This window comes from Chelonus insularis, unplaced genomic scaffold (assembly GCF_013357705.1).
Source record: "Chelonus insularis isolate UGA/USDA-ARS -01 unplaced genomic scaffold, ASM1335770v1 contig_50_pilon, whole genome shotgun sequence".
NCBI classification, from domain to species: domain Eukaryota; kingdom Metazoa; phylum Arthropoda; class Insecta; order Hymenoptera; family Braconidae; genus Chelonus; species Chelonus insularis.
In genome coordinates, this window is record NW_023276619.1 from 410,331 (window position 1) to 435,707 (window position 25,377).

The window sequence follows — 25,377 nt, forward strand, 5'->3', positions numbered from 1 at the left end:
ATTCATTAATTTCCTACAGAAATTGTTCTAATGTTCTCCTTTTAAATAAAATAATATCCTATCATGGGACATTGAGATAATGGTATTATTTTATTTCTGCTTAGAAATACTTGCTAGGAAGCAAATTTAATTTATGTTTAAATCATTCCAAACTTTTAACTCAAATAGATTAGGCAAAAGTCATGTTTCCATGTTTAGAATAGTCCAGTCAGCAGCGTACGGGACTGTAGACCCGAAAATGCAAGGATCGAATCTCACCATCAACAGGATTTTTTCGGACAAAGTTTCTAAGGAATTTCATTTCAGGTGTATATTGAAACAACAAATCCGTGTAAACAAAAAACCTTTAGAGTGAATTAAAATTTTCCTTGTTTAAACTGATTTTATCTTGTGGTAAGAAGATAAATTTCGATAAAAAACGATACGAAACATGCTTATGAATTTTTATACAAAGCGATCAGAATATTCTCAAAAATTTCTTATAAACTCCAACAGTAAACGATACAAAAGTTCCTTAAAAATTCGTATTAAGTTATAAGAATAAATCGGAAAATTGCATTAGAAATATCACTTGTTTCATAGGAATCTACAAGAAAATGTCTTATAGATACTTATAAAGAGTGTGATATTTCTGATGCAATTTTTCGATTCATTCTTATAAAGTTTTTTTTTTATAAGATTTTATCAGAATGTTCAACTAGGGATTGAGTGTTAACTTATCCAAGGCACACTATTATTGAAATTTTGATTTCTAATTCAAAAGTACTGCTATAATCTCTCTTTAATGTCGCTACTCCTTGTTAAGTTGAGTGCAAGTATTTACATTTTTATCTTCTTCTGGAATTATTCTTAGTTAAATATAGAGCTACTGCATATGCATATGCATTTTCAGCAGGTTTCACTATACGTATGCGTGTGCCATCAATTGCTCCTAAGACCTGAGGGATTTGTTTTTGAGCAAAAAAACCATCAGTCACTCTTTGAATTTCATTATTATTCGGCCACTTGATGACATCATCTAATTTCGTTAAAATCCATGTGAGAACTCGTAATACCCGAAAGACTAATGATATTGAAATGTTAAAAAGTTGTGATATTATTCTTAATGGTTCTGTATTAGAAATAAACCGAAAGAATAGATAAAAACTTATCCTTCCGTTAATATGCTCTTTCCAAAATCATTTCTGGGAATAAAGCTGGAATTTTCAAAATCATCTGTAATAGCAATAGATAAATAATTGTTATTGTCTTAATTGTTAGTACTATATGAATATTGTTAATTAATTATAATTACCAATTAAATTAACTGCGACTCTTTGAGGTATCATTAAGTGTTCTCAAAACTTCGTGTTGGACCAAGATTCTACTACATCCAAGAAATTTTGAATCCGCTGTCTTCTATTTCCAGTTGTTAAAAGTTTGAATAAAGGAAACAATAAAATATTATCGTCAGTATTGAAATCCAGATGATCAGCAGATGCGTCACTACTCAATTCATTTCAATCGTCATTGCTCGTAGAACTTTCACTGGTGTCATGACGCGTTCCTTTAATATTGATAAAAGTCTTTGTATTTTGGTTTACTTATATATATATATATATATATTATTATAGTAATTCTAAGAGTATTGATTCGAGTGTTAAATAAACTTAGTTTTGGATAATCATTGTGTTATTAAGTGGCTCAATTAAGTCCTCCCTGACCTCCCATTCCAATAGCTACATATGGACTGGAATATTATAATATTGTTGAATACAGATAATAGTAATCTAAGTGGAAAAAAAAAATTAAAAATAAAGAAACAAGACTCAAAAGTGTGGTGTAAGTTGTAAGGGTATTGAAGCATCAATTCCTTAAACCCTATCCTAAGGGCACTCACCAATTTACCTACTTGTCCATCGAAATTTCCTGGTCCAATCATCGAGCCTGAGTCAGTCTTCGCTTTGATTTTTTTTGTTTTGTTTGCTGAATTAAAGGTAAATTAGTTTCACTCGACCGTTCCATTCTGAATCTCGATATAATAATACTGCAAGAGAAGAGAAGGGCTTCCTCTCTGAGACTACTTCTTGTGTCTGACGCGTCCAATCCTTCCCGCGTTACCTATTCCCCCCTTTAATCCTCTTATTTAAAATAATAAAATTTCATAAATCGCAGGATGAAGGACAAAAATTGAGTACCTTGCCTACTAGGGCATAACTCTGGGAAATTATAACTCTACTCTCTTCGTGATGGCGTTTCCCGGGACGCGTATACCTGCACTTTGAAACAGGCACAGGGATACACGTAACAAGCCTGAGGCCTTACGACATATCACTACGAGGTATTCCAGCCCTAGGCACAGGGCTTGCAATTTGGCCTCCCGTAGTACCAACTTTATCCGTTTTGGTCGGCGGTCACTAATGCGTCTCGCGCTCGGCGTGTTCGGAATACCCATATTCGGACTACTATATAGAGCAGTACGAAATGGGGCCCGACGAACTATAATACCACTTGTACTCCTATGTGAGCTTGTATGGCGTCGTAAAGAACGACCGTTCGCTAACTTAACTACGTTTTACTTAATTACAGTTCTTTTGGTTTAATACGCAGCATTTAAAAATCTGTTTTAGCACATGTGCCGTTATCCCCCTTATAAAATTTATTAATTGGAATAAACTTAATTAAACTTTATTATTATAAATAGTAAAGAACATTATTGTAACGACTAAAGTTTCCTTAAGGCGAATCCTCAAGAAAATTCCCGCTTCGATTTTATAATTATTGAATTTTATAGACCAGGATTCTTTGTGGGATTGTTACGAAGTGAATCCTCTTCCGAACGTTTAAACAATTAAAGCAATATTTATTAACTCAAACTAACAACAATTATAGTTAACAAAAATCTGCTAAATTACGTTATAAACCAATAGTAGATAAGAAATACAAAGATAAACCACAATAATGCTGCGTGTATGTCATACACGGCGACGTACATTTAATTTTACTCTTTTTGACCAACAATTTGGTTTTATAATACGCTAATACAACAAATTTACCTAACTAGACCCTTAAGTACGCATTTGGCTCAACGGTGGCGATACGACATAAAAAGAATAACACTTTTGGTATTTGCTATGATAATTCCTACCCAAAAATATATACCCCTAAACCTAACCCCTAATTGGTCGAGCTATAACTCGTCCCAGGGTACTCTAGGAGCTAATAACTTCTAGAGGGAAGGCTTCAACCTTGCCTTAAGAACTGACGAGCTTCAACTCGTCAGCGAGGAGCTACAACTTCTACACGGACTCCGCACGTTTGGCTCCGCCCATTTAGTTGGTAGCGTGGGGAAGTCGCCATGGAAACTAAAATCACTATAAATACCTTCTCCTTCTTTTGTTTTTTCTCTGGGCATTTAAATTTTTAGATCTATTATCCTGAAAAAGTTGGTTAAAATATACGCTATCTTCTGTGAGGGTTGAGCAATGATGGATAATGCATTGCATGTAGATTTGATGCTAAGTTTGTTCAAGTTATTGAAGAGGCATTTTTTCTGAAAGGAATAAAGAGGACAGTACACTCAGCTTCATTAATGCCTCCCCTATACTATATAAGTAATTAACGACTAAGATTTTTCTTTAAATAAAGTTTTCAATCATAAATTTTTTGATTATGGGTAATCATGGCTATGGAACTCAAAAAAGTAATTAACTATTCATTTTCTTAAAAAAGAGTAATTAGTTACTTATTGTTCATGTCTCGAAATTAAGATGGCAGTTCAAACATGACATTAGAAAATTACAATTTATTTATTCTTAAACTATTCTTGATGATTATTGTTATTAGTAACAAATCTTTGTACCTTTCTAAAAATTAAGAAAATTATCTTACATCCTGAAACATCATATTCGGAATATAATAACGGATTTGATAGGCTATCGAAACAATTATCGAAAGATTGTTTATTTTTTAACAAGCCTTGATTTCTAAGAAAGTTGTTGGCAGCATCTTTATGTTGCTGGTCACTTATTCTGAATAGATCAGAGTATGGAATGGATAGATTGGTTAAGGTAGACAGTTTTGTACCTAGATTTACCAGGTCATCTGCCTCTTTATTACCTGGAATACCCACCTGAGCAGGAATCTATGTCAGAGTTACCTGTCAGTACATATGAGAAAGAATCAAAATTAGTTGTTTAATTAGGTATATGATCGGGTCAGAGAATAGCTTTTGGAGTTAGATATGGCAATGATTAAACAACAAGTTCTAGTAAATTATTGTACGAGTCAGTTTGAGTTGTTTTATGTTTCTCAAGCAAAAGAATATAACATATAGCTCCAGATAAAATATAGAAGCTTCTTCATAGGTCCTATATACTTCATGAACGTCCAAGTCTAGACAGGTATAAATGAAACCAGCTCTGTTTTCCTTTTCATGTTCGGAATCATCAGTATAAAAGGGAACAGAGTGAGAAAAGGTTTTCCTACTTTCGAGAAAAAAGGTGTTTGAAGGTAGAGTAGACTTTTCAAGTACTTGTTCAAAAGAAACGTCAGTATCTGGTATAAATCGAATAACATCGTACTCAAACTCGAATGGAGTAGGAAATTCTGAAACATAAATTTTACTTTTCCATTGCCTGCACCTTACAAATTCTGAGTACAGGGGAAAAAATGATTTGATTCTATGAAGATCAGTATCAGGGTCTGCTCTAGCTGCAAGAGCGGCTTTCAGCTGCTTTAAAAGAATTGAGAGAAGGTGGGAACTAGAGAAAAGAATTTTAAGATGACATCTAGTAGTTAAGAGGTTAAAGCGAAGCTTTAGGGGCATTCCACCAGCTTCTGCCAAAACTACATTAGTTGGCGTAGATTGTCTAAGTCCAATTGATAGGCGAATAGCTTTGTACTGAACTCTGTCTAACTTTATCCATAGAGATTGGTCTTTGGGAGAATAAACATGAGACCCATGTTCAATAATACTTCGGATTAACTATTTATAAATGGTAGGAAGTAAACTAGAATGAGCATCCTACCAGGTTGTTCTTAAGATTCTTAGAATCGATAGTAGTATAGAGCATTTTCCAATGAAACTTGAAGTGTGAAAGTTGAATTTTACTTCATTATCTAGAGTTATTCCCAAGAATAATACAGTATTTACTGGTGATACTAAATCGCCATCAAATATTATGAGATTCAAGCATTCTCAATCTTGTAAATATAACAAATCTATATTTATGTGCAGATAGAGCCATCTTTGCTTTTGTTAAGAATGTACTTATTTTATCGACAGAGAATTGTAGATAGTTCAGTACTGTATTATAGTCAGTGTTTCACAGACTAGACAAATGTCATCAGCAAATTGTAGAATAGTACACTCAGGGTGTATCAACCTTGTAATTTGTGCCACGTCTACGACATACAAAGTTAGTTTGGATACCAAGTCTAGCCCAGATTCTTTGTTAACAATACGTGGTTCTATTAACTCACTCCCGACCACAAAAAAAGTTTCCTATAGACCAGTAGGTCATAAAAGAAATAACAGTAGCTTTCAGGGCAACTAAAAAAGGCTAGTAAGTTGATTAAGATGATATGATCAACATTGTCAATGGCCGATTTGATATCTAAAAAAAGTAGCCAAAACAAATTCTTTATTTGCCGAGCCTGAGTAGATAATCGTTGACAGAATAGCTAAATTATCTGCAGTCAATCTTTTCCTCCAAAACCCATATTGAGATTGTGGTAGAAGTAGGCAGTGTTATAGCTTACCAACCTATTCTATTAATTACAAGTCGCTCCATTAATTTCAAGAAACAGGAAGGATATTTTCCTTTTTCCTGTTTGGGCAGCAGGAAAATTGAGAAATCATTCCAAGATGAGAGAAATTTATAAGATTAAAGGATATAGTTAAAGATGTTAAGCAAGCACTGATGATAGTCGAGAGGTAGTTTTTGATAAAACTAAAGTTTAATCCATCAAGGCCCGGTGATTATTTGCTCATGGAAGATAATAAGGCTGTATTGTACTCAATAATATTAAATTTAGCATTAAGAATTGTTTTAACTTTTTCAGGAAGTTTACTGTAGGTCATGTTGTCAGGAAATTGTGGAGTTACCTGCTGACCAGTGAGAAATCTAGGATACATGTTATCTAGGAAATTTCAATTAAATTGTCCCTTGATGTATTCTTACGATAGTTCTTTTAACATTGCTTCCACCTGAAAACTGCATCTGCATAGTCTGCACTCCACCATGGAGCTGAAGGCGCAGAGCTATGTGGTTTAACACGAGATGAGTTTGAGGAATGAACGTCCCGAGCTTCGCCAGGTTGCTTATCCGAGGTCTTAATAGCGTCTTTGAGCAGTGAAATTAGAAATTCCAGAGGATGAGAAAACATTTCGTTATCACCAGGTAAGGGCAAGAGAGTGACGTACCTGTCCAGCAGATTGTAGAATACTTCTTAATCCACATAAAAAAAATAAGATCAGTTGCCTGAAGAGCTTCCACCAGTGAATTACCTCTGGAATAGGCACTTACACATCTCCATAGAGATGTCGGGATTCAGCGATTATTAATTACTTTGCGATATTACGGCTCCAATAGGTCGCCGTATTCGTAATAATAATTATCAATAAATTTAATTCGCGTCAGCCGCTAGACAACAGAATGTCTAATCACGATTGAACGGCTAACAATTCCTCGCAGACTCTTGCAAGCAGCTTGACGAATTAAGGAAATAAATCAATCGATAAAATAACATGTGAATGATCAATGTTACAGAGCACTTGATTAGTTTCTCCGTGAATTACAATCAAATAATTCGATCAATCTAACATCGATCAAATGATCACTCATGAGTCTAGTAAAATGATAATTTCTAGTCTCAAGAGAGATCTGGATGTACGACACAACAAAGGCTCGTTGCCGCCAAAATTTCTGACGTTCCTTAATCACTCAATAAATTATACAATAAAAATTGCGCGACACACGCTCGGTTGGATATCCAGGTTTACTAAGTACTTTCCCCAACGATTTTCTTCTGGCCACCAACGGCTTCTCCAACAGTGAGAATAAACCCGATGATACAATAGATTTTCTCTTAAACTTTACGAACGTCCGCTTTTGTATAATTAATTGTAAGACTCACAAAACACAGTGATGTCTCTTCGGCACAACAAGCAATGCCACGTCTTTTCAACTAGACAGGCAACCGCCGAGTGAAGCTTCCAGTAAGCACTTGTTTATCCGTTACTTCTTGATTAGGAGTAGGGCAAAGAGCTTCATTACGCCCTCAGCTATAATTTAAAACTTTGGATCAACTATTGATCCTCCCATTAATTGTGAATGGGTCGGTTGGTAATTATTGATGCGACCTTCCATAATAACCTTAAGGTAGTGCTAGGTGTCGTCTCTAAGCTGACTATTTCCTCAATCAACTAATAGAATAGTGAGGGGATATAAGAAGGACGATCCTCACGTAACATGTCGTGTTACACTATGACCATATGTAAAACAGTTATAACATAGCTTAACTTGTGTTACATGTGGGTTAACTTCATACCTCATTAGATTCAGTGAGACGTGAAGGGGTTTGTGTAGTCCTTCGAATGTGATTAGAAGTGTGTGAAGGTACTCTATTGTATTTCCCCTAACTATTTCTGACAGTCCTGTCCAGTCTGGTTATCTCCAGAATGTTCGTATCTGAAATAAAATATTTTTTAATCTCTCCAATAGGAATATTATTACCGATTCCTCTAACAAGGCACAAGTCCTTGGCAAAGTCCTTCATCCCGACAATAGTATTTTCATTCTGATTCGAGTTGATGGTTGAATTGAACAAAAGTTTATGTCTAAACGATTTAACCTTAATTCAGATAAAATTTTTCGGTGTGTGACGGTTAAATGACTCACATATGGTCTTCCAACCTTCTCATTTGCAGTTCTTAATGTACGTTTCGTTATAACTTCTTGTTTTTTCATGAATTCATAATTTGAGACTGTTGGGTGCTTCCGGAATATTTTATAACTTAACCTTCTAAGTGCCACTTGCAAACTGTTCTTTAGAGTTCATCAAGAAGCTGGGACCTCCATCAGCTGATTATAGGCGATAGCTACATTCGACGGGGATAAAGTTGACTTGATCTATTGAAACTTTTCTTCTATAATACTTTCAAACACCTCCAGTTCACATGCTTGGTACTGAGTTTGTGGGTAAACAAACAGCTTCGAGTAGGCAAAACACCGATAGACAAGTAGTTCGGTCTGTGATTACTTCCTGTAGCATCTTCCAAGACATTTCATAAACAGAGAGTAGCCAACGATGGGGAGACAATAAAAAGGTTTCGGGCTGAATTCCGAGAACCAGAATAAAAAATCCGAGTGCGTGAGCAATCGTTCAGTATGATGTAATGTTTTTTTCAGTTCCTTCCAGCAAAAATTCACCATCAGGGCAAGCTACAAAACTTCCCCAGATAGGATGGTGAGAGTTGAAGTCTCCTAAAAATAGAGTAGGATCATTGCCACTGGTTTTGTAAACTTTGTTCCATTCAGATTTACTATGGTGAGAAAAGGAAGGTTTGTAAAAATTAAATATAGTAAGCGTGCCCAGAAAATCAGACAGATTATTAAACGGCGTTACTTACTCATAAATTCTTATACGATCTTATTTGAAATGGTCTAATCGTTTCTATTTAATCAATTCAGAAATCAAAAAATATTATTTGCTTATCATTTCTTAGTTCAAGAACAGTGTGAAAGGCCTCTACGCTAGTATGCATTAATATTAAGAAGGATGAAAAAATTTTTAACTTCCCAGTGGGAAGTTATAGTAATGGGTCCGATTTTGCGAATCCCGAATTTTGACATTTCTCCACGTTTTAAGGTCCCCAGAGTCGAATGCGATCGTTTTTCAGTGGACGTCTATGTGTGTGTATGTACGGATGTGCGTTCGGAATTATTTTTCGCCTCGATTATCTCGAGACTGAAGAATGATATCGATGTGGGACCAATTGCATCCGACGCGTAATTATGTAACTTAAAATTGATTAGATTTTCAGCAAAATCGGTCTGACTATTTTTTTTGCAGAACCAAAAAACTAGCAAAAATGCAAAATGATCTGAATTTCTCAAGTTATAAATTATACCATTTTTTAAACAAAATTTCAAGATCGTTGCAGAAATATGAATATTAAATGATTGGAATACTTGTATGGATATATGATGACAATATTTCATCGAAAAAAAAAAATTTTAAAAAACAAAATTAGCAATGAAAGAATTTTAAACTCGTGTCAGAATTGAGAAAAGAGCATTAAAGACGCTATAATAGTCAATAATAATTGTCAATAATATGGAATTGTGTTCATAAGAATTGAACATTGTTACTAACAAGTGATTATTGATCACAGTAATATTTGAATAATAAGTTTCAAATGGTTATAAACAATAAAAATAGGGATCCATTCTATATATATGAGTACTTTTTACGCATAATTTTTTCTTTTACTAAAAAAATGTTACTAACCATATGACATAAATGAAAACATACTTTTTTCGTGTATAACAATGAAATTTGTTGGAAATAATGAAAAAAAGGATCTATGAGGTATATTCGAATTCTTCTAACGCACAATTTTTTCCTTTATAACAATTCCATTTGTTATAAAGAATGGAAACGGGTTCTATTTGAATTGTTTTTTTCCACTGGGAAGTTGGTCGTGTGGACCTTTCGGGTCGCACCCAGACCACTGCAGAGCACTGATATTTTGATCACAGTTTCTTGTAAAGATCGACGAGAAGAGCATTTGTGCAAAATGTCATTACGTAAAAATGATTTTTACTTTTGGTTATCAACAATCAAAATGTTGCATTTTCTGACCTTTCACTGCTTAAGCACCGGGAACCGTGTGTTTTATCGAAAAAAATGTGGATACCTCTTTTGTAGAGAATCGAAGTTTCTCCATAAACCCATAATTGAATGAATAGCTAAATTGTCACCCAAAACAAGTTTAAATGGAAAATATATTTGTTGTAATTTTCGTTTATAATTAATAATTATTCCACTTGTATATAAATAATTTAGTTCATCAATAGCTTTTGAAAAAAAAGTTCATTGCTGAATACTTTTCTATCGAGAGTATTTAATAATATAAATAAAAAAATATTTTCGAGCTTAGACTGGTATTGTAGTGGCAAGCAAGGTATATTTAAGTACACTGCGCCATATTTTGAAATACCTCGATGATTACTGGTTATTAAATTTTCAATTGAATGTCCGAAAAAATTCTCAACTTGGTGTGTTCGGTATTATTGACCTCCTACACGAGCTCAGCACGCTTCTCAAGTTGATCAAGAATATGATTGTGCACGTGGCGTTAGCCTATCAATGCAATGCAAAATGAATTTATTGTACTTTCGTGAATTTACTGTAAAATGTCTTGAAATAGTATTTGATTTCTATTGTAGAATGAAACTTGAATATTTCTGATGATTCACAGTAGCACTAGCACTAATGATTGTTTTTGAATGGCGTGTACACGTGAATGAGAACAGAAAAAAAATGGCGACAGGAACTTCATTAGTCAAAAGGGACACTGAAAATTAGTCAAATGAGTGACTAGATTAGAAATATTGATTATTTGGTCGATTGGTTATCGACCCAGTCTTAAGATGGCCGCCGAAGTTCCTGTCAGCTGGCAAATTCAAACTGAAAATTGATTAATTCTCAACAGAATAAATTCAGTCGATACGAATAAAATTTTCATTTGAAAATTAAGTCGATACTGACAAGACATTATTGTTTATAACTAAATATAACTTTATCAAACATACATTGTTTATGACAATACAAGTTTGTTATAAACAATTAAAAATTGTATTTATTGAATAAGTAATGTGTATATCACATGTATTTGGATGTTTTCAACAAACATTGATTATAACCATTTAAATTTGTTATAAACAATCACTAATGGGAAGTTCGTCGTGTTAGCACAAAGTGTGCTGAGACCTATTCTTATTAAATTTGAAATCATTTTCAATACTTATCTGTATACAACTTAGAGATGTTTGAAATAAATTAGAAACTAGAGACACAATATCATCAATTCTTGATCTTGAAATTTCTGCATAGTTGTACAACTGAGCTATAAAATGCAAATACTCATTTTTATAATTTCCCAAAGTTATGCCCTAGTAGGCTAGGTACTCAATTTTCGTCCTTCGGACGGAGCAAGTGAAGTTTTTCACCAGCATTTATATCATAGTTATTCACAGAAACATATGGTGTATAGTAAGTAACCGATGTTTCTCCTGGAAATGTCAACTCTATGTCATCAGCTAAGGTGAGAAATCTTTCCGTTGGTATTCTGTTTTAGAAAGAAGAGTTAATTGCAAGTAAATCAAAAAAAAAAAGTCCAAGATAAATACATTTTAAATAATGACAATATTACGTGGACTATTTCAACTGTGAACCTTTATCGAGAGCCTACACAGGTTTCCTAATTTCCGATTTTATTAGAATTGTTGTTAATAAGTTACGTGAGCTTTTATTCAAGCAACTATGATGCCGATAGTACGATAATACTAAATCGCCATCTGCATTTCCTTTTAACAATTGGAATGAACTCTATGAACAACAAAAAGATGAAATGATAAGAAACTAATGCTGAATTGTGGGATTATAAAAGCAATGTTCTATATACCGTGGATTCATTTATTTTACGACCAGGTATATTAATAACTGATTGATCAATAGCAGTACTCGTAGTCGCCTGATTAATAAAAGTATTAGTCGTGGTACTGGCATTTATTTGATTAACAGAAGAATTATTTGGGGTATTAGTAGTTACATTCTCAGAAGTATTAACCGTAGTACTAGTAGTTGCCTGGTTAATGGGCATACTAGCATTCATTTGATTGTTAGGAGAAAAAACCGTGGGGCTAACATTCACTTCATTAACGAATGGATTAATTAAGACACTATCAACTACATGATTATTCAAAGTATTAACCATAGTATCAGCATTCAGTTGATTATTAAAAGAATTAACCACAACTTTACCAGTCACTTGATCATCAGAAGAGTTGATGACGCAAGTATTAATCATGTCACTAGCAGCCATATTTATATGAATCTCAATATTTTGTACCTCCGAAGAATCGGATGGATCAAACGCTTTTATAAAATAAATAATTCTGTAAACAATATGCCTCGAACTTAGTTTATTGTTAAATCTCAAAACTAAAAATAATAAAATTCATAATCCGATGAAAAGAAAAGGACATTTCGTACAGAGGTTTCAGAGAGATTTCAAGGATGGTAAATAGATGCAGCAACTAATGTTTACGTTTACTTTCAAGTCTATAAATCTGTGGCATGTATGATCAACAGATAAAATTCCAGACAATGTCATAAAAAATTGAATCCTAAGATTTAAATAAACGTTGAGATTTCAACCGAGTTTCCACTAAGTACTATCAAGCAACAAGATCGTAGTTATTGATGAATAAATATTTTTTAAATACAAACATATATACATCGATTTATGTATAATTTATAAAAAAATTGTTATAAAAAAAAATTGTTATTTTGTTGAATAGCAAGTCGTAATCAATTTCATTCACCGCAATGCACATTACATTCGTGACTTACGTATTATTATCAAATAACCACATTTTAATGCACTTTATTTTTCACTGCTCTTGATACATCACACAATTCATGTCTGTAAACGTTTCCTGAATTGCACTAAATGACGCACAAGAACTTAAAGGCCAATATGTAACACAGATGTGTCTCTAGTTGACCAATAACTGAGTTTCTATTATGAAGCAGCCTTTGCCCTTAAATCCTTTTTTCCCTAAAGAGATTTTAGATGAGTTTTACTTGTTATTTATTATGGGACCATAGTAAAAATCACAACAATTGAATCATAAATTTTATCCCAAACTTAAAAACAAACCCGCAATAGAATTTACTATGGTCCATCACAAAAATTCATTATGATTTTTTAAATTCTATGTTATTTTTTTGGAATTCTGGTGATGGTCCGCTAATACTATGAATCCATAGTAATTTTTAATTCAATTATTTTTCCGTGTATTTTTAAATGTTTATAACGGAAATATTGTTTAGGAATTTTATGAATTTTGAATCAAGCACTTTAATATAATTTTAAGTGCTTTTCCCGATTCAATTATTTGAAGATTCAAAAATTCTCATCTAAACAATTTTTAAAACATTTTTTTCGTTATAAACAATATGATACAAGGAATATATGTCTTATAAAAAGGTTAATACACCAAGTAATCGTTGAAGCTCGGTGATTTCTCCTGAAAAATTTTGTCACCCTTAAAAACATGTCATTGAATTTCATTTATTTCTTTTCTTCAGTTTTCGACATTTCGTTATTAATTAATAACATTATAGTTATGGAAATCAAATTCTCGGGAATTTTCTCTACAAAATATGTATTTCACTAATTTCTCGCAGAGTTATCCTGCTTTAGAGTTTTCATAAAATAAAAAATTTTTTCCTTACAGTCCGTCAGAAGGAGCGGAGCTTTGTCGAACGTGTGCATGCTGCGTTCGAGTCCAGCTATGTACATTTTTTTTCCAACATCGAAATGAGACTCCGTAACATCGATGTTAGTGTGCGTAAACAGTCTTAAGGATGTATGTCCAATGTATAGATTTGAAATATATTGTAAATTAAGTAGTACTCTATCGATTTCCACCAAAAAATGTACCCATATCGGGTTCTTCAATGAGATTATTAAAGTTTATTGTCTTATTTGACTATGTGTTACTTGTATCGGAAGTATATGAACTTTAAAGAATGACAAAATTTTTTGTGTCATTCAACTTTATGTGAAAAACCATATTTCGATGATCCCTGTACTTCTTACGATTTATTTATGGAAAAAAACGGTGTTATTAGGTTTTTATTCACACAGTTTTGCCATAACTGATACAGAGTTATTATAAAGGGTGATCCGACATTTTAAAAAGCTATTTTCTTCATACTATCTGTGACTCCACGTGGCAACACTGCACGGAATTCACACAAAAATGTTGAAGTGCCATATCTAACGAAGAGACTACTGTTATTTTAAAATTTTTTTGACATAAATTATTTTATTATTTTGGAATAATTTTTCCAATTTAAATATAAAAAAAAAAACTTGTATTAAAAAGAATACAATGATGACGAGTTCTAAAAATTCATTTTATAATATTGAATTTAAACTACAATTTTCGGTAAATAAATTTTTAAATAATTCATATATAAGCTTTATATTGGTATATAACTGAATTAATAACTAATCAAGACATAATAAATGGTTTAATGATTTGAATACTATCACTAATGAACAATGAAAGACCATAAATACGTATTTACATACAACAAAGTTAACATAAGTTAATAATCACGAGAAATACACTTGACGCTCTTCGAGCGCGCTGTCTTAAGTCGACAACGTAAAAAATTCTTTAATTTTTTTTTTATCCGTTTCGAAAATTTAAGAGAAAATTGACTAATCAGCGCACGAATAAAACAGTTACGCTTTTCTGATTGGCCGATTTAATTTTGTATTCTTTAATTACTGTTTTTCGGTGTTTTTCACGGTAACTTAAACATTCTTTTTTGTTATTATCATTATTGAATTGTAATCTCCGTGATTAAAAAAAAAAATTTTATAAATATTTAATTATGTTCACACGAACGGCTTTTGTAATTGTATCTCTTTGCCTGACAGTAAGTCCTGAGTTTTAATAGATAGGGGGAAAAGGAGGAGAAGGAATATTCAAAATAATTTTGATAGAATAATATTTTGATAATTGGAATATAATCCTTTATACACAATAAAAAAACATGTATGAGTATTTATATATGATCACGTTAAAATTAGTACATAATTAATATTAAAGGTAAAAACATGTTAAACTTCCTCCAAGTATTCATTATCATTATAAAAACCAATATTGTCATCGTTGACTATTTCATCAGTCTCATCATTTTTAACTATTTTATCAGTCTTCTCTTCACACAATTCTTTATTAGCACCTTCTATTTATTCTTTCCATTCACTACTCTTGATATCCACTCACTTTTTTTGTTCGAAATAAACCGTCCATTTGTTTTTTATTAACTCTACTTTGACACTTGTTTTGATTTTTGTTTATATCGGTTAGATTAGGTACTCTAACTAGCGATGAAATCAGCTAACAGCACTGTTGTCACGTTTCTGCACTCTCAAAATAACACCATCTGATTGGTTGTTAAGTGCGATGCTAGCAGTAGTCAAATTATACTTTGCACTGAAGAGGGTAATGGAACCCTGAACTTTCAAGAAACAGCCGAGCGAATGATGGCAGTACACGTGGTCGACGACCATCCAAAAATGGATACAGACGAATAGAGCGAGATAAAGATAAACGCTCTTAACCTACCCAGCACAAACGATGCAGACCTTTTCAATAAAGGAGAATTTGAGCAAGTCGTGCAAACGCTTAAAAACGAAAAAGCTCCAGGGCTAGACTTGCTGGAAGTGGAGGTTGTTAAACGTGCAATCGCGTACCTCCCAGAAACATTTCTATCATTTTTTAATGAATTCTTGTCCCAAGGCGTCTTTCTTCAGGCTTGGATAAAGGGAACAATTCGTATGCTCCTAAAACGTCCCGACAAAGGTGTAGCAGACCCCAAATCATATCGACCTATATGGCTTCTATCAGTACTAGGTGAAATCATCGAAAGACTTACAAAAATTCGTCTTTCATCTAACGTCCTTAAACAAGGAAACATCTCAGATCACCAATATGGATTTATGAAAGGGCGATCAACGGTAGATGCGATACTGACATTGTGAAGAGCGGTGCAAGAGTCCACGAAACGTAACGTGGTTGCAGTACGCTTCGATATTTCAGGCGTGTTCGATAATGTATGGTAGCCCTCGAAGGACTAAAGTCACGAAACTACCCTGAAAATATCTACAAAGTAATGCAAAATTACTTCACAGATTGTACAGTTTATGATAAACATAAAAATAAATTACCAATAAAATAGCTTACCTACTTATCATTTAAGTTTACCCTATTTCCCTTCTAATAGTTTAGGTGTCTCTAGTGTATAACATATATAGATATACACTCAGTAGTAAACCAAACGCTAGTTCTCGAAATCGCCGATAGTCGAAAGTAAGTTGGTGGGGACAAACGAATATAAATGAGGCCTGTGAGGCATTGAGAACATTCATTCCCCGGGTGGAATAAGAGTAAGACTCTTAAACCATCAGATCTAGGGAAAGTAAGTGTTATACACTACTATCCTAATTACCCCTAAGACTCGTGTTAGACACGGTCATCCCGAGAACGTTAGACGTTCTCCCCCGCCGCGAAGTCGTCGACCTGCAAGTCGGATACTTGCTCGCGATCCGTCCCGTCTAATTAGCCCTTCTGGCTACCGAATAAATATATCTTTCGTTCTCTAATACACAAGAGAACTAGCCGTTTGCTTAATTAATTATTTAATTAGCATTCAATTTATAATTATTCATTATAATCCGTATTATTTAAATATTGTTATCAATTTTAAAGATCTTATACACTTGTTCAATTATTTAATTGTTTAATTAATTCTTAAAAAGCTTATTGTAAATATTTTAAGTTTATTATTCATTCAATAAATTGTTTGTTAATTTAAATAAACACGCTTGATTAATTAATGTAATTATTCATAAGTTTAGAAGTTTTTCTAGTTTACCGACCGTTCCAGAGAACCCCGGAAACCGACGAGCGAGTAGCAAATTAGAATTTTGAGTTCTTAAAATAAAACCATTACAAGTTAGCCTATCATGGGGAACCAGCTCAGTCATAAAAGTAACTATGCGTGGATGCCCTCAGAGATCTGTGCTTGGTCTACTGTGCTGGAACATTACGTTCGATGATCTGTTAGAAACACTTGATCAATCCGAACATGAAAAACGCTACGCAACGTACGCCGACGATTTAATTGTCATTTTAGATGGCAATTCTAGACAAACCCTTTAAGCCGAAGGACAGGCGGTCGTTGACACAATACTCACTTGGTGCAAGAATGCCAAGCTCGAGTTATCAAAAACCAAAACAGAGGCAATCTTCATGAAGAGAGAAATCAAACTTAGATGCAAGAGGAATTGCAGGAATAAAAACAATCCCAACTACCGAGAATATAAACCACACCTCAGAAGGAAGAAAGACAGGCATGAATGTAAACCGCCGAAGATTACTATAAAGGGTAACAAGATAAAGTACCCAGAGGTAGTTGAGTACCTGGGGGTCTGGTTCGGCAGAGACCTTAACATTTCTACACATATTCATAAACGACGGGTGCAAACGGAAAAGCTATTTTACAAAATGAGACGCCTTTCGCGTATGCGTTGGGGACTGGATTACCACACTTGTCTAACTATATATAGGGGGTGTTTCCTGCCGATGGTCGCTTATGTGTCCCTAGCATGGAGCGATTTATGTAACGCTGAAGATTGGTTGACGCTTGCGGCCGTGCAGAGGAGCGTTTTGGAAGTTGTCGCGCATGCTCGCACATCATGCAAATAATCAAATTCTCTTTTTTTCGATAATAATTTAAAACAATTTTCAAACAGCAAAAAAGTTTAAAATCGAATGGACTGCTATTTGATCTATAAAGTCAGGTCTTTTTTTTTATTTCGATGAATTCTGTAAGAAAATACTTTTTCAAATTTTCATTAAATAATATTGAAAGTAATTTTTTAGATGAAAATTCAAGATTTTTTGAGTAAACTGGACTTTTCTAAATTTTCCCTTAAGACTATCGATACTTAACTTTCTTTTTTTTTATCACTTTGCTAATACTTAATTGCTCGCAATTTATAATCATGACTTTGTAACGTGTCGTCGAATGCCATCCAACCCAATGAGTCAACAACAACCCAGCGCCGTTGGTTAAGTTATCCTCTGCTTTAGCTTGCCGGTTCCAGGGTCCAATGATGAGGGTCAGCAACAGATCGACGTCCAAAGTTCGGTGGGAAATTCAAAAGAGATCAGCGAACTTTTTATCCAGTCAATAGAGTAGGAAGGGAATTATTCACAGGCGATAAAGGAAAGTTAACCGTAGTACAAGCAAACTATGAATTTATTGGAAATCAAGCATAAATTATACTGAACAAAGTGTTAAATAATATATTCTTATATATATAATGGATTTCTCCGAACGAGATAATATTTTGAATATTATTTGGGAGATGTCTTCCCCCTCCGGAGATTAGTAAGAATGTTCAATCGGTATGGTTGTTCGCGATACAAATTTTATTAGATAAGACAGATTCTACTTTATCATGAACGAAATTTTAAGTAACTTTTACGAGAGGTTAATCGCAACCTGTCCGTTGGACTCGCTCTCGTCCCTCGTGCTCAGTCGAGCTCAGCCGATCCGCTCGCCCTAACCTAGCTCTCGTTTCAGCGCTCGGCGAATCCTAGCTCTTCTTCCCCAATCTAGCCAATGACAGTTGCTCTATCATTGTGCTAGGTCTACCGACGCCGGCTACAACGTGTTTGCAGCCATTAACGCTCAAGCGACGCTCAAGTACACGTGCTCGATTATCGCTCGTTCCTATTTTGCAAAACCTTATCGTTTCAAGCTCTTGATAAATTCTATTCAGTCTTAATAAAGTTAAGTTAAGCTCGTACATTGTTAATAAGTCATTGTTAACGTGAAAAATACTTTATTTTTGTAATAAAACTGATAATTAAGCTCAAGAAAACTGTCTTTCGTGTGTGTGCACCTCTCCTGACCACATCCTACGGCGTAGCTCAATCGCTATCGATCTTTTAGCTCTAAATAATCACATAAAATTAAGAAAATTAAAAATTTCCGGTTCTCAAAATACAGTAACAATGTCCTATATTTAACACTAGAGCTAGAATTAATCGAATTATTTACCGAGTACCCCTTCCGTCTCGGTATTACTGGTGGTCTCTTCGTTACACGAGGACTATTAGAAAGACCAGAAAGGGTTATACCCAGTCTGACTACTGTTTGAGCAGCACTTCACCCTTACAGGTATGGCTAGCTCGCCAGTCAGTTACACTCCAGCGGCTGAAACGGATCTGATTTTTCCCGTCCCAGGCTTCGCTTATATTGAGTCTTTTTGACTCTTCTCAAGCGCCTTAAGGACGCCGCCCAGCGGCTACTAAATCAACTACGGGGTTTCCCCTACCCTGACTACTAACGCGTAAATTTGAAATATAATCTAAAGATTGACTTATTAATAAACTCTTTTATTATTTTCACACACATACAAACATTATCTTAAAATTACATATAAAATTTAAACATTTTGAAAAAAAACATCCTTACAGAAAAACATTATTAAAAAAAAATAAAAAACATAGGCTACAACTTAATTAAGCTCTCTTCATCAGCAGTACATGTTTCATCAGACACTTTTGATTCATGGATTGCAGATGCATATTCTTCTTTACCATCGATATCAGTATACCCATTCATTGCATTCAATAATATTTGTTCAAAGTGATTTTTCAATTGTATTTCAGCATCATGTACAGGTGTCTTCATAATTTTCATAGTTTGAAATGTTATTAAAAGTAACTGAATAACATTAAGGGGGGTAACTTTCATTTTCAACTATTGAGTGTTACACAATTTTTAGAATAGCAGATAGTAATATTTCTATTTCGAACATACGATTTTAAACACATATAAAGTAATGACTATTACTAGACTAAAATTAAAATGAATACAAGATGCGAAAATACCCATTCACTACAGTATTAAAGATAAATGCAAAAAAAAAATGTTACAATTTTTTAAATGATTAAAATATGTCACATTCGTTTAGAAAGCTAGCACTAAATAATCCGTATACCCCTCGCGGTTTCTAGGAACTGCAAGTCTACGGTTAAAAAATCGTTGAAACTCGGTTAAATTTAAGTTAAATTTTAGTTATTTTCTGGTAAAAAAATGGATAACAACAGGTTAAATAATCGAACCGAAATTCAACTGTTTCTTCTCGGTTGAAAACCGGTTAAAAAGCAATAAAATAATTCAGTATTTAACTGAATATTCACGGTTAATTTCCGGTTAAATCCCGATTAAATATTAGGTATTTAACTAAATAAAACAAGTTAAATATGAGTTCAACACTAGTTGAATAACTAAAAAACTTTTATATATCCGGACGTATATAACGGTGGAATATTGGTTGAAAAATAGAAATAGATGACGCGTTTTTAACTGCAAGAAAATATTTGTAAAAACAAATTAAATATCAGTTAAAAAAAAGAAAAATGTTTTTCAGTAAATAATTGATATTATATCTACTCTCGCCACTATAATTTGTTTATAACAGCCTGTAATTGTTATAAATAATTAAAAAACGTCGATTATTGTTGGATTTCAGTTTTTCCAGTGGAATTTGTTTAATATCGACGATAGGAGGTCTTTGATGACTCTGTATTCACTCTCGCGGATTTAATTTGTTCATGACAGCCTGTAATTGTTATAAAAAATGTGAAAACGTATTATAGTATTTTGACAAAATAAACATTTAAGTACATTTTTATGGCTTTATTATTTAGAGATTTACATAAATATAATAATTAGAAATAATTTAGAAATGTCAGTTTCAGTGGTATTTAGAATAATAGAATATTTACTAATAATAGTATATTTAATAATCTGTCTTTGTTTATTAAAGATGATATTGGAGGACAAATTAACCATAAAGCTCTCGAGTTCTTTGCTCATGATTTTCAAAAGTATATCACTCACCTCACTCAAGAATTTAATTTACCAATAGAGCGTTGTCGCAAATCAGACGATAAAAACAGAATGTTTTGGACTAGTGATGGCCCTGTTTTTCATGAAGAGTCACCTATCATTGCATCTCAAATTTTTTATTTTGTGAAAACTGTAACTAATAATATAGATAGATAGATTAGTGTATGCTCCATGGAAGGTAAGTAGTGAATTCTCCAACCAAGCCGTTGCAACATAGGCAAGAGTTAACATCAAATCTAGATACAGCCAACGTCATCTAATTTTGCACAAGAATGTGACATAAATCGTTACAATAACATGATTGTTGACTTCACTCTTTACGTCACGTGTAGCATACAACAGTTTTCGTATACCTGCAGTGAAAGTTCAAGATGAAAATTTTAGATTTGAAACATAATAAACCGGGGTGGAAATGATAATATATAATCATAGATGAGAATATTTCATTATAAACTTCTATAGATGGTTTTGAATAGACCTTATAAAATTATATATGATCACATCTTTACCAATACGTCAATTTCGAGTATACGTCTCTCTATCTGTCTTGCTTAAACATTCGTATTGAAAACAATAAATTCTATAAACTTATTCAGAATTTCAATAGAAAAAATCATGTTTAAATGAAAAAATTAAGAAATTTCTGCCACTCAAACAAGTTGAATAGAATTGTACAAATTTAAATGGGCACAAAAATAGTGATCAAAAAACCGATAGAATTAAAAACTTTCCGATTAACACAACTATAGAGTAACACAACTAAAATTATTTTTATTGTATATGAAATCATAATAGGATTCGGAATTATTTGAATAATTTGACTCCTCTTACATCCAGTAGTTAATATTCTTTCTTTTGTTCTAAGCATAGTATTAATTGGATAGCGTAATTCTAACGGAAATTATCGTCATGGAAAAATATCCTTTAAGTCAAATCTCTTCTTCAATCTATTTATTTTCCTACAAAAACTTAAAGACATTATGTCTATTATGATAACCCCGGCATTTTTGAATTTCTGATAAGAAAAAAATGTGCTGAAATATTCCCAGTATGTGCTATGTCGTGCAGCTTGGAAAAATGAATTTACTCGAAAAATGTATTTTTAATAAGGAGGTTCTTTTTTTTTAAGCCCAATAGGCTCTGCAACCTAGCTTTATCAAATTTATTAAAATTGTGCTGTCATGTGCAAGCGTAAAAAAAGGAAGAAAAAATTTTACAATTTTGCAAGTATGGATAAAGAACAAAATGCTCAATAATCATTGGTTAAGCTGCAATGGGTAGGGGTTGTGGTGTCATGTGCAATAGCAAAGGTAAAAGAGTTGTCAAACTCTTGATAATTCCAAGGCTTTCTTTTTCAATCGTGTCTTGTAGTTAGCCCTACTCCATGACTGCCATCAAAGATTGTAGCTTGTTATATTGCAGTAGATTTTGAGAACAATGTGCAGTCAAAAGTAAATAAAGATAGCAATTTTAGGTTGGTCAGAAGAAAGAATTTTTTTTTCTAAATTCAGCCATGTTTTGTGACTATTCAGCGAAATTATAGGTTGTGCTGCAATGAGTTGATGAGATACCGTCTCTTTTGTTATTATAAAATAAGGTTCCAAACTTTACATTATTACACTCCCGTGTCTGCACTTAAGTGTTCTCTATCACTTTTACCTGAAGCATCATCATACTGTATCTAGTAGTTGTTGATCGAAATGTACTCTGTATAATGATCTGTTGAGTTCATAGCAAAAGTACCAGAATATGTAACGATGCTTCCTAATCGATAATTTTTGTGTTTCAATTGTATTATTTTTGGCACTGTTTTTGAATTGGTAACTTTTTTTTTTCCAGATCTGTTTCTATAAGAACATGTGGTCCATAGTCAATGCTCAGCATCATAATTTGCTTACAGCATGGGTCTGCTGGAGGCAATGCATTTATTATTGCCTCTTTCATCATTTGAAAACTTTGGCCTAACATCTAGAGATTAGCAGGAATCGTAGCATTATTTTTGGGAAGAATTCTTTTATTGCACTTCAAACTGTGTGAAATTATGTAATGCCAATACAAACATTTGGCAAATACTATCAAATGCACAAGTATTTACCAAAATTATTGTTTCATTGATAACTGTAACATTTTCAGCGTCTATACGATTAAAAATCACTGGTAACGTCGTTATCACATCTTGCTTTAAATCGAATCCTGGCATATGATCCACATATTTATAAATTCTTTTTTTTCGTATTTTTGTTACGATAATTTTTTTCTTAATTTAATTCTAATAGGTCATAATTACTTATTTTCTGATTATTTTGACTTAATTCAATTGTTGATTCTAAATTATCATTAGTGTCAAGCATTTGTAGTGTTCATTTGTATTTTTTGTAGCAGAAATCATTTGGAATATCGGAATATGGCCTTTTCTTCAATTCTGGTAACGCATTGGTACAGAAAAAGGAAAGGACCAAGTTCTCTATTTGGGAGCTTTTTCACTAGCGATCCTGAGGAATCAATCATAACACTATCATGAAATTCTTCATACACTGCAATCTGCTTATTAGTAAAATAATGGACGTAAAATGGATCCAATCCTATCGATTTTATCGCACCTTCAGATCTAGAATCATGTTTTAAGTTAAAACGACTTTCATGAACGTTTTAGGTTTTAACTCTAAGTAATTTGTCTTGTCGTTCACATCTAGAAAATACACAACGACGTACAATACAATATCGAGTCACTCGGATAGCCTATGAAAATTGGGTTAATCTATTATTTATAAATGTTAAAGTACACGTGGTGTTACGTCTCAGTAACAGAATAGTCTTTTTTTCGAGTCAAGACCCAATCGTCCTCTACTCATCATGGGTGCGGAGACGCGCAGAATATATTTTAGATGGAGAGTTAAAGAAATAGGAAAGGTTATTAGTGCTTTACTAACCACACTGGCGCATTTATTTTTATCAAAGAAAGATAGAGATTTGTTTTTATGATAGTCAATTCTTTATTTAATTTCTCTCATCTTTTTACTCACTAAATTGTTTTACAGCTTCGCTAACAGGTAGCTAGGTAGCAGAAGGTTGTATACGAGTGGAAGGCTGCAGTTGCTTGGTTTGGTTGACACTTCGATTTTCGGCTCTCGGCGTTGGTGCGGTGTCTTTCGGCGCTGTTGAGATGATTTTATGGTTTTATGGCTGTCTTGGTGGAAGGTTGTCGTTGTCTCGTTGGAAATTTTCGTTGAAGCCTTCTAGTTGACTGATCTTCTTTCTTCTGACACTTGCGATTTCACTTTTAATAATATTTGTTAAGAGATAAAGAAAAATGAATTTAAATATGCAATTTATTTGAGAGAAAATCCACGTAGAATTATTTAATCTCAAATGACTGAATTTCAAGTTCATTAAATTTCTATGTTTGAATTCTAAAGTTGATTATTTGTATCAAGAATTAATCAATTAAATATTCTGAGTTTAAAATCAAGCTGGGTTCGGATTTGCACTGTGCCCAGTAAAAATTTGGAAGAGAGTGTCTCTTGTGTCCAAGTCCGCGCTTTTTAAGGTGCTTTTCGCGCATCCTTTGGAAGCTTCTAAATTGGCGTTTTCTAATCCAAAGTTTTAATTAATTTAATTACTTAGGCCTAGCCCTAATTTCCTCCAATCATCTACGCAATTTCTCCCTTCTCCTTTTGTTCAGTGTCCAGCGCATCTGTTTGGCTCTAGAAGTCTCCCACGTAGGATTCACCTGTGCTTACTTAGCATGCGCCTCAAAGCTCTATGTCCCCCACATAGTTTTTACCTGAGCTGTCATTGCGTACACCTTTTTCCTTGCGTCTCTATTTTATATTATTGATTTTTGTAAGTTTTCTTTACCTGCTTACCTTCCTTCTTCTCTGCGTTCCTGATATTTCTACGTCCATTGCTTCCACTGTTTTCTTATAAACAATTTTTATTGATCTGAAAAAAAATATAAATCCAGGTTATAACACGTGGTTGTTATGACTCTGTATTTCCAGTACATTACAGCACAACATCTGACTGCCGAAAAAAATCACATAGCAAATCTAACTTAAGAGAGAAAAATTTGAATTGCTCTTTTGACTGACGTACAATTGACTTTGCCATATTTTTCTGACCACATATGGGTCTATGATTCTTCTACATAGTAGCACGACTAATGACTATAAATAAAAGTCCTAGAGTGGAGTTACTGTAAAAGACGGAATAGAATAAGCCACGAGATGGTATAAAATTAAGAAACTTTATCACGCCTCTTACTGCACATGACTGTACATCATCAACTCATTGCAGCACAACCTATAATTTCGCTGAATAGTCACAAAACATGGCTGAATTTAGAAAAAAAAATTCTTTCTTCTGACCAACCTAAAATTGCTATCTTTATTTACTTTTGACTGCACATTGTTCTCAAAATCTACTGCAATATAACAAGCTACAATCTTTGATGGCAGTCATGGAGTAGGGCTAACTACAAGACACGATTGAAAAAGAAAGCCTTGGAATTATCAAGAGTTTGACAACTCTTTTACCTTTGCTATTGCACATGACACCACAACCCCTACCCATTGCAGCTTAACCAAT

At 33.3% G+C, this 25,377-nt stretch overlaps 1 pseudogene; it reads right to left on the minus strand.

Moving 5' to 3' along the window:
• Positions 1-827: 827 nt before the first annotated feature.
• On the minus strand, positions 828-6,369 carry LOC118070071 (uncharacterized; annotated as a pseudogene).
• Between the last annotated feature and the right edge of the window lie 19,008 nt (positions 6,370-25,377).